The 9,917-nt window shown below is 31.2% G+C and overlaps 1 long non-coding RNA gene across 3 annotated transcripts; it reads right to left on the minus strand.

Moving 5' to 3' along the window:
• Positions 1-712: 712 nt before the first annotated feature.
• LOC117926682 lies at positions 713-2,862 on the minus strand. 3 transcript variants are annotated; one of them, XR_004653211.1, is made up of 4 exons: positions 1,481-2,862; positions 1,292-1,393; positions 898-1,146; positions 713-801 (listed from the first exon to the last, which is right to left on the minus strand). It is a non-coding gene; the product is annotated as an uncharacterized LOC117926682 (long non-coding RNA). The 3 variants fall into 3 exon arrangements; XR_004653210.1 differs by having other exon boundaries at positions 898-1,179; XR_004653209.1 differs by having other exon boundaries at positions 898-1,393.
• Between the last annotated feature and the right edge of the window lie 7,055 nt (positions 2,863-9,917).

A 9,917-nucleotide genomic window follows, 5' to 3' on the forward strand; every position in this document is an offset into this window, starting at 1 on the left:
TAATGCAGTTTAACGATTAATGTGATCCCTACATCCATAGTGCACATCAGCCCTTGCGAGCTAATCGGGGAGCTCTGCCTCCATGAGATTAGTGGGAAGCTCAATCTTAAAATCCTTTGCATAGGATAACAAAACTAATTCATGCTGCACAATCCAATGTAAGGTAGGTGTGGATATCATTAATGTGAAGAAGTAAAAAACTTGAGTAGACTTGTGAACATAGAAGAGAAGTAAATTTTAATTGCATGAAGAAGTGAATAAGCTCAACATAACATCATCTTTCCTATACACAATTTGGAAGCTTGAATGAGGGAGTTATAGTCTACCACCCTCTTTAAATAGTTCCAACATCAAAATGGCAAATAGAACTACCAAAGGCTCTTAAAATTTGATTAAGTCGAATCACAACTTTCTTCATGGGAATCTCACATGTATAAATCTTCACTACAACTATGTGGTATTTTTCTTTTCAAAAACAAATATCTAACGTCTCTCATGAGATAAACAATGAGAGCCTACATGGGCCTCCTGGTCCTGAAAAGTGGGGGCATGACAGATGCCTTAGTGATCATTCCAACAACAGGATAATGTACATGGAAATTTCTGATTGTAGCTAAGACCTAAGAAACACCAATCAAAAGCATTATGACATCAAATTTGGAAAAAAAAAGCAAGTTCAAACAACAAAGATGTTCTATTCATTTATCCTTGCCTTTGGGAAGTGGCCTAACTGTTGGAGTGGTATAAAAAAAGTGAACTCTCCCTGTTTGCCAGTAGAACCACAACGAAGTCCGTCTCAGACTATCCAACCAAAACAGAAAAATCTCAGTAAAATTTAATAAAGCAATGCCATTAAGATAGCATGGAAAGCCAGTGTAGTTGCACATGCAGACCTACCTGGTCAATTCAGTTCATCTTTATCAAAAAGGCAACTATCAATAGAAATAGCACCTATGTGTTCAATAGGAAAAATTCATCCAGGTAGTAAAACAACATCTTCCTCACTCCACCTTCCATCTGGCAGAACCCTTGTAACAATTTTATTGTAAATTGAAGCAACATAGAACACAAAATGAGCTAGCTATTGAAAAGTATTAGCCAAAAGAAAGCATATCTGTTCCTTTAAACATGTCAACCTCATAGAACCTACAAAATGATGTAGTCATGATTAAGAGAAACCTGTAATTTGCGAATTAGAAAATGAAGTCGGCACTGTTGAACCATCCAGAAGAAATCAATAGGTAGGAATCCATAATAGGTCATGACAAAGGATCAAAACAATTAAAATAACCACAAATCATAATTGAGGCTCAAGAAGACAAGTAACCTAGTATATATGCCAGGAGACCTGCTTCATACCATGCCTTATGACTGGAGACATATTAGTCAAACCCTACATAGAGCAAGGAAGCACAAGCTTAATAACTTGCAACATCCACTCCTTTTTTGGTGAAATTATTTTTGAGTATAGATCAAGTACCTGAGTGCACATTCATACATTTCTGCCTTCATTAGTATAGCACATCATTGATGATTATGTGTGGAATGTGAGCTATATAATGCCAATATTGGCCTTTCCCAAATTGGCAACGATGTTCCAGTAAAGGACATTCCTTGATTGTCAGACAAGAGAGGGAGTTTGGCAGTCTCTCTTTTGCCAAGTATTGGAGCTTAGGACAGTCGATGACCCACAATTCCTCAAGAGAGATGAGGTGTTGAAGACCCACATCTGTTAAGGATTGGAGAACAGGGCAGTAACTAATCTATATATGGCGAAGAGAGATAAGATGTTGAAGACCCACTTCTCCAAAGGATTGGAACTTAGGGCAGTTAAGGATGGATAATTTTGTGAGAGAGGTAAGTTGTTGAAGCCCCTTGCTTTCCAGAGACTTGAGATTAGGAAGATGCTCAATTTCAAGAGAGGTAAGAGTGGAGGGCAGCAGGCACTCACCAGGAAATAATTCCATGTCTTCGCATCTATTCCTGATTGTGAAATGTGTAAGAGAGGCCACTCTTTGCAAACCCCAGTCCACCTGGGAGGTGAGTTTATTGCAGTTTGAAATTTCAAGTTCACGTAAGTCCAAGGGCAAACTCTCTCTCTTGAACAACAATTCTAGACAAGCCTCTAAACTCAATCTCTGCAAAGATGAGAGGTTGTGCTTCAGAAACTTGAGCTCCGAGCAATGGGAGATCCAATAGCTTGCTAAGTTGAGAGCGGGCAATTCAATCGATACAAGACTAGGGCATGCTGTGACAGTTAAGCAACTAAGAGATGTGGGGTCTCCCTTGGATATCAAAATGGATAGAGATTCAAGCCCCTCAAGGTCTTCCATTCTGAGATTAGTCAACCTGGGGAAGATGCTTAATGACAAGGATAATGAAGGAGAATCACAGGTGCTACCTTCAATCCATATATATTCAAGGAATGGGTGGTGGCATCTCAACAACTCAGGTAGGAGAAACTATAGTTTGGTAGAGTTATAGATTTTTAGTGATTTCAATGTACTAGGCAAACCAACCATGAGTAAAGATCTGGAGAAAGAACTATTTCTAATTATCAAATGTTGATGAAACAAGTATGGCAATTGATCGGTTAAACATGGATACCAAACAATGAAAAAATGTGTGAAAGCAAGACACACATGATAACAAATAAATTGATAAACGCAATCGAGTACGAGGCATACCTTAGTCACAAGCTGAGCGCTATCATAAGAGACAAGGTTAGTGCACAAATGTAGAATATTCGCATGCATGTCATATAGTGAGGCAAACCAATCAAGCATAGCAATCAATCAATCAATGAGAAAATCTCATATATTGGGTCCTACCAAAACCCAATTGATCTTGCATGAGTTAATCTCACAAATTCCATTATTTTGGAATTACGAAAATTGTCTTCGTGCTTATCAAAATAGTGAAAAACGAGAAAATAATTATATAAAAAAAAAACAAAGAAAATCACAGGACACATGCTTTAATGAAAAATGGCAGCACGTTTATTAAAAATTAGGTTTTGATGAATCGAGATTTTAATGAAGAAAAGAAAAATAAAGAAAGAGAAAAAAATAATGATAATAATAATAATGATAATAACAATAATACTGGAAAATAAATAAATAAATGAATAACATAAAATAAAATAATAAAATAAATAATTAATTAATTATATGAAATATGAACAAATAAAAATAATTGAGTTAGGCGAATAAACAAATCAAATAAGTTAATTTAAAAGATTTAAAACCATTTGAAAGACAAATTTTTGAAAATCAAGTTTTGAAACTAAATTGAAAATTAAAGTTTTAAGAACTAAATTAGAAAATTGGAATTTTAGAAAAATAATTTGAAAATGGGAGTTATGAAAATTGGGACTTGGAAAATTACTTGAGGATTAAAGTCTAGAAAATTAAATTTGAAAATTTGAAGTTTTTTTTAAAAAAAATTAAATTTAAGAATTGGAAACTTGGAAGTTAAAATTGAAAATGGAAGTTTTAAAATAAATAAAATAATAACAATAATAAACAAATGTGAAAATTAGAACTTTGGAAAATTAGGAATTAAATTTTGAAATTGGAATTTTGGAGGATTATTTAGAGATGAAAGTTTAAATAAATGAATAAGTGGATAAATAAATGAATGGAATAACAATAATAATGAAAATAATAATGATTGGATAAATAATTGCGAAAATTGAAATTTTGGAAATTAGAAATTTGAATTTAGAAATCGGAAATTTGAAGAATTATTTAGAGATGGAATTTTAAATAAATGAATCAGTGAGTAAATAAATGAATGAAATAATAATAACGAAAATAACAATGATTGGATAAATAATTGTGAAGATTAGAATTTTGGAAATTGGAAATTGAATTTAGAAATCGGAAATTTGAAAAATTATTTAGAGATGAAATTTTAAATAAATGAATAAGTGAATAAATAGATGAATGGAATAATAATAATAATGAAAACAATAATGATTGGATAAATAATTACGAAAATTAGAATTTTGGAAATTGGAAATTGAATTTAGAAATTGGAAGTTTGAAGAATTATTTGAGGAAATAATTTGAAAAATAAATGAAAAAGTGAATATATAAATGAATGGAATAATAATAATAATGGAAATAATAATGATTGGATAAACAATTGCAAAAATTGGAATTTTGGAAATTGGAAATTGAATTTAGAAATTGGAAATTTGAAGAATTATTTAGAGATGGAATTTTAAATAAATGAATAAGTGAATAAATAAATGAATGGAATAATAATAATAATGAAAATAATAATGATTGGATAAATAATTGCCAAAATTGGAATTTTGGAAATTAGAAATTCAATTTAGAAATCGAAAATTTGCAGAATTATTTAGAGATAGAATTTTAAATAATTGAATAAGTGAATAAATAAATGAATGGAATAATAATAACAAAAATAATAATGATTGGATAAATAATTGCGAAGATTGGAATTTTGGAAATTAGAAATTCAATTTAGAAATCAGAAATTTGCAGAATTATTTAGAGATGGAATTTTAAAAATAAATAAATAAAATAATAATGACGAAAATAATAATGATTAAATAAATAGATGTCAAAATTTGAATTTTGGAATTTGGAAATCAGAATTTTGAAGAATTATTTAAAGATGGAATTTTTTTAAGAATACATAAACAAATGAATAAATAAAATAATAATAATAATAACAAAAATAATAATGATTAAGTAAATAAATGTGAAAATTGGAATTTTGGAAATTATTTTTGAATTATTTTGAAAATAAATAAATAAAGTAATAATAATAATAATAGTAATAACAAACAAATGTAAGAATTGGAATTTTGGAAATTGGAGAATGGAAATTTTGAAAATTAGATTTGAAAGAAATTGGAGTTTCGAAAATTTATTTGAAGATTGGAGTGTTTGAAAGTTAAATTAATGAATTGAAATTTTGGAAATTAAATTGAAAAGAAATTCAAATTTTGGAAATTATTTTTGAAAGAAAATGGAATTTTGAAAATTATTATGGAATTATTTTGGAAATCAAAGGTGGCAATTGATTTATTAAAGTTGGATTTATTTAAAATAAAAAAAGAGAAAGAAAAAAAATTAAAATGATTTGAAAACAAGATTTTTGAAAATCCATTGTTGAGGGCATGCATGAAAATGAGTAAATAAAGGAAGCAAGTGGGTTTTTCTGTCATATAATCAAAAACACACTGAGCGCCTTCAATGCTCCCACACTTAATGTACAAGTCAATCAGTGCACAAGCCACGAAAACATCTCCGCATATACTTGTCTTCAAAGAGCAAGAGTATGTTTGCCTTCCAGCAAAAATGAGCCCCAATCCAGCAGATGCCTAAATCATTGTCACAAACATCCAAGATCCAACATCAGAAAATTCCCGCCACATCATTAGAAACAAACAGAGTGCCCCGAAATAATCTCCAGCATCCATGAGTCCCCTAACTATCGTATTCCAGGATAAAATGTTCTTTATTGGCATTTCATCAAACAGTCCATGTGCATCAATCATCATCCCATATTTTACTTGCATTAACAAAAACCTGTTTCCCAAATACTCATCCAGATCAAACCCACTATTAATCCTATAATTGAACACCTTTTCCACGGCTCTAATTGATCTCAATCCAATAGACACACTTACTAACGCATCATATGTCTCGCTATCCATATAATAAGCACCAAGCATAAACCAAAATTAACAAGAAAATAAAATAAAACAATCTGAAATGAGGTATGTAAAGCATGCAGAAATCTTACCTGGGCCAAAACGTCAAGCTCCTCTTCTGCTCAGCTTGAAACATCCATTTCTCCTTTCTCCCACGTCTCTCTCTTGTCAATTCTTCGGACCTCTTTTCCTCAAGCCCTCCAATTTTTTTCCCAGCTAAAAGTCCCCTAGCCTGGAAACGAAAATCCCCACCCACCTCTCTTCCTTTTTTCCTCTTCTTCCAGTCCCATCTGTGGCCAAAATAGCCCATCCATCAGTTGTTTTTCTCTCCAGTCATCCTGTTTTTGCTGCCACCACCAGCTCATCTTCGGGTTCTGAAGAAGAAGAAAAGAAGAAGAAGAAAAAAGAATAAAAGAAAAAAGAAAAACGCCCCCAGCTTAGGGGGTTTACACATTGCTTTTTAGATCTTATTTAGTAATTTTTTAAAATAGTCCTGAAAAATAATTTTTAAGAACAGTTTTTGCAAACTATTCTATAATATTTTGTAGAACAAAAGTCTTTTTAGGAACTTGACATGTTTCAAATGTGTTTTAAAAATCATTTTTATATTTAGTGCTTTATTTTTAATCATGCGACATATTTTATAAAACAAGTGAAAGCAACTAAAAGACATTCTCTAAAAACAAAAAATAGTTTTTTGGTAGTCAAAATTGTTGTAAAATTATAAATTGAAAGGAGAAGAAAACAAGAAAGAGAAATTAGAACGTAGGAAGAGAATAGAATGCATAGGAAAACTCTATTATTTCATTAGGGGTCTCTCCCTTTTATAGGGAGTTACAAAAGATATTTATGGATTATCATCCACAAGTTACCATAGTGGTACAAAATCTCATATTTTATAACACTCCCCCTTGGATGATCATAAGAATATGCCTCATTAAAACCTTACTAGGAAAAACCCCATGGGAAAAAACCCTAGTGAAAGAAAAAGAGTACAATATTCTTTTGGATTACTACAACTGCCTCGTTAAAAACCTTGCCAGTAAAACCCAATGGGACAAAACTTGGACGAAGGAAAAAATAGTGCAGTATATCCATATTATCAATCTCCCCCTTATGTAAACATGATTATGATTTCTTCAACATTTCAAATGGTAGATCTCTCAATCTTCGTATTCCAAAGTCATACCTTAACTTTTTCAACGTGGTTGAAGGTAACGCCTTTGTGAATAGATCTTCTAGATTATTGCATGACCGAATCTGCTGAACATTGATCTCACCTTTCTTTCGGAGCTCATGAGTATAGAAGAATTTAGGGAGATATGCTTAGTTCTGTCACCTTTTATGAATCCTCCTTTAATTTGCACAGTACAAGCAACATTATCTTCATGTAACTTGGTTGCATTGCCTCTGATGGAAGGTAGTTCACATGTTTCTTGAATATTTTGGATCATTGACCTTAACCATACATATTCACAACCTGCTTAATGAATTGCAAGAATTTCTGAATGATTTGATGATGTGGCCACCATTGTTTGTTTGATAGATCTCCATGAGATAGCAGTACCATTGTAATTAAACACATACCATGTTTGTGACTTACCTTTATATGAATCTGAAAGATATTCTGCATCTGCATATCCAAGCAATTGTTGCTTTGATTCCCTTGAGTAAAATAAACTCATACTAGTAGTTCTGCAAAGATAACGCAATATATGTTTGATACCATTCCAATGTCTTCGAGTTGGAGCGGAACTATATCTTGCTAATAAATTGACAGAAAAAGCAATGTTTGGACGTATACAATTGGCAAGATATATAAGTGCACCAATAGCACTAAGATATGATACTTCGGGACCAAGTAATTCTTCATCATTTTTCACAATGACAAAATGGGTCATTTTTCACATTAAGTGATTGAACAACCATTAAAGAACTTAAAGGATGCGCTTTATCCATATAAAAATGCTTCAAAACTTTCTTAATATATGTTGATTGATGTACTAAAACTTCATTTAGAAAATGCTTGATCTGCAAGCCGAGACAAATTTTGTTTTTCCAAGATCTTTCATCTCAAATTCCTTCTTGAAGTAATTTGTTGTTTTTATGATCTCTTCAGGAGTTCCAACAAGATTTAAGTCATCAACATACACTACAACAATTGCAAATTCGGTTTCTGATTTCTTAATGAAGATGCATGGGCATATAGGTTTATTCATATACCCTTCTTTTAGCAAGTATTCGCTAAGACGATTGTACCACATGCGTCCAGATTGCTTGTATCCATACAAGGATCGTTGTAACTTGATTAAATACATGCTATGAGGCTTTGTACTATTTGCTTCAGGTAATTTAAATCCTTTAGGGATTTTCATGTAGATATCATTATCTATAGATCTATATAAATATATTGTAATAACATTCATAAGATGCATATCTAGTCCTTTTAGGACTACCAAATTAATGAATAAACGAAATGTGATTGCGTCCATAACAGGAGAGAATGTTTCCTCGTAGTCAATACCAGGTTTCTATGAGAAACCTTGTGCTACTAATCACACTTTATATCTTATGATCTCATTATTCTCATTGTGTTTTCGTACAAATACCCATTTGTACTCAATAGGCTTTACATATTTAGGTGTTTAGACTATAGGTCCAAAAACTTCTCATTTTGTTAATGAGTTTAACTTTGCCTGTATAACTTCTTTCCATTTTGGCCAATCATTTATATGTCGGCATTCTTCCACATTTCGTGGTTCATGATCTTCATCATTTCTTATGGAGGTCACTTGGGAAATGAAAATAATATTATTTTGATCCCATTTTTCTCCCGTGTATACATAACTTATTGAGATCTCACAATTTTTAGGTACCTATGCCCCTTCAGGGGCTTTTTATTTATTATGTGCCTCTTTAGGGGCTTCTTGTTTAATATTTGCCTCTTCAGGGGCTATAGATTTATCAATTTTAAACTGATTAGTTATTTTTTATGGCCTTTTTTAGAATGCAAAGTTTTTCTTAGGTACTCTTCTTTTGGAGAGTTACATCATTTGAACTGACTGGTTTACCATGCTTCAGGCGTATCTTAGATTAATTTGTTAACTGTCCTATAGGGACATCAACCCGTGCTGGAGTATTTGTAGCTGAGATATATGACTTTGTCACTTTCTTTGTATCAATGAATGCATTTTGTAATTGATTTGCAAGATTTTGCAAATGAGTGATCCTTTGAACTTCTAGTTCCCATTGATTTGTTTGGGGATCAAGATGAGTCAAAGTCAATGCATTCCAAATAATTTCACGTCGTTCTTCTGGAACTGGCTCTTCTCCTCCTAACGGTGAGATAATTGTCTCATTAAAATGATAATTTGCACAACAAGTCATTCTAACTTTTAAGTGTATAGGTAGACTAGTCACTAAATAAAAACTTCTGGTTTTATAATGTACATCCATATGATCTTTTACCCCTGGGGGCCAAGCAAGTCTTACAAGATTCTTTTGGATCTATCATCATATAAAGTGTCATTCACATATAATCAAATACTACTAGTGACATAATATAAGCTCTTCTGGAGCCTTTAATCAGGTTTCTATCACCTGATATAGTATTAACATTGTTTGTCATCAATGTTGTGCAATGAATGAGACAAGAGTTTTATCAAAGTAACAAGTCATAAAACATTGTTATAGAGTTGAAGAAATATTATCATAGAGAAAGAGTTAAAATCAATGGAAAAATATTAGTCATTGATGATGACATAATAAGTTATGTAAAAGCAATGAGAGCATATATAGCACAATAAAACAAATATGAAAAGATAATTTGAAGTTATATATTTTTTAAGTAATCTCACACATTTGATTTTGTAAGTGTGGAATATTTATACATGAAATAATGAGGAAATATTTCAATAATCAAACTAGTTGTAGTGATAGATCAATAATTTTATTCAAAATATTATTATGATCTAAATCAATGTGCAAAAATTAATTCATAAATCAAAATTTCAAGAGAACATATCATGATTTAAAGCATCTTGTTGTCTTAAAACTTTAATTGAAATACTACAAATCCATCTGAACATATATGTAAAGATATAACATAATATATTGAGAACAATAGTTGAACCTATTGTAATTTCAAAATTATTTTGGATAATGAAATTATTGCATTAATAAAAATACCATATATGGCAACATGCAATAATATATGTAAATTTTT

This window comes from Vitis riparia, chromosome 12 (assembly GCF_004353265.1).
Source record: "Vitis riparia cultivar Riparia Gloire de Montpellier isolate 1030 chromosome 12, EGFV_Vit.rip_1.0, whole genome shotgun sequence".
Lineage (NCBI taxonomy): Eukaryota > Viridiplantae > Streptophyta > Magnoliopsida > Vitales > Vitaceae > Vitis > Vitis riparia.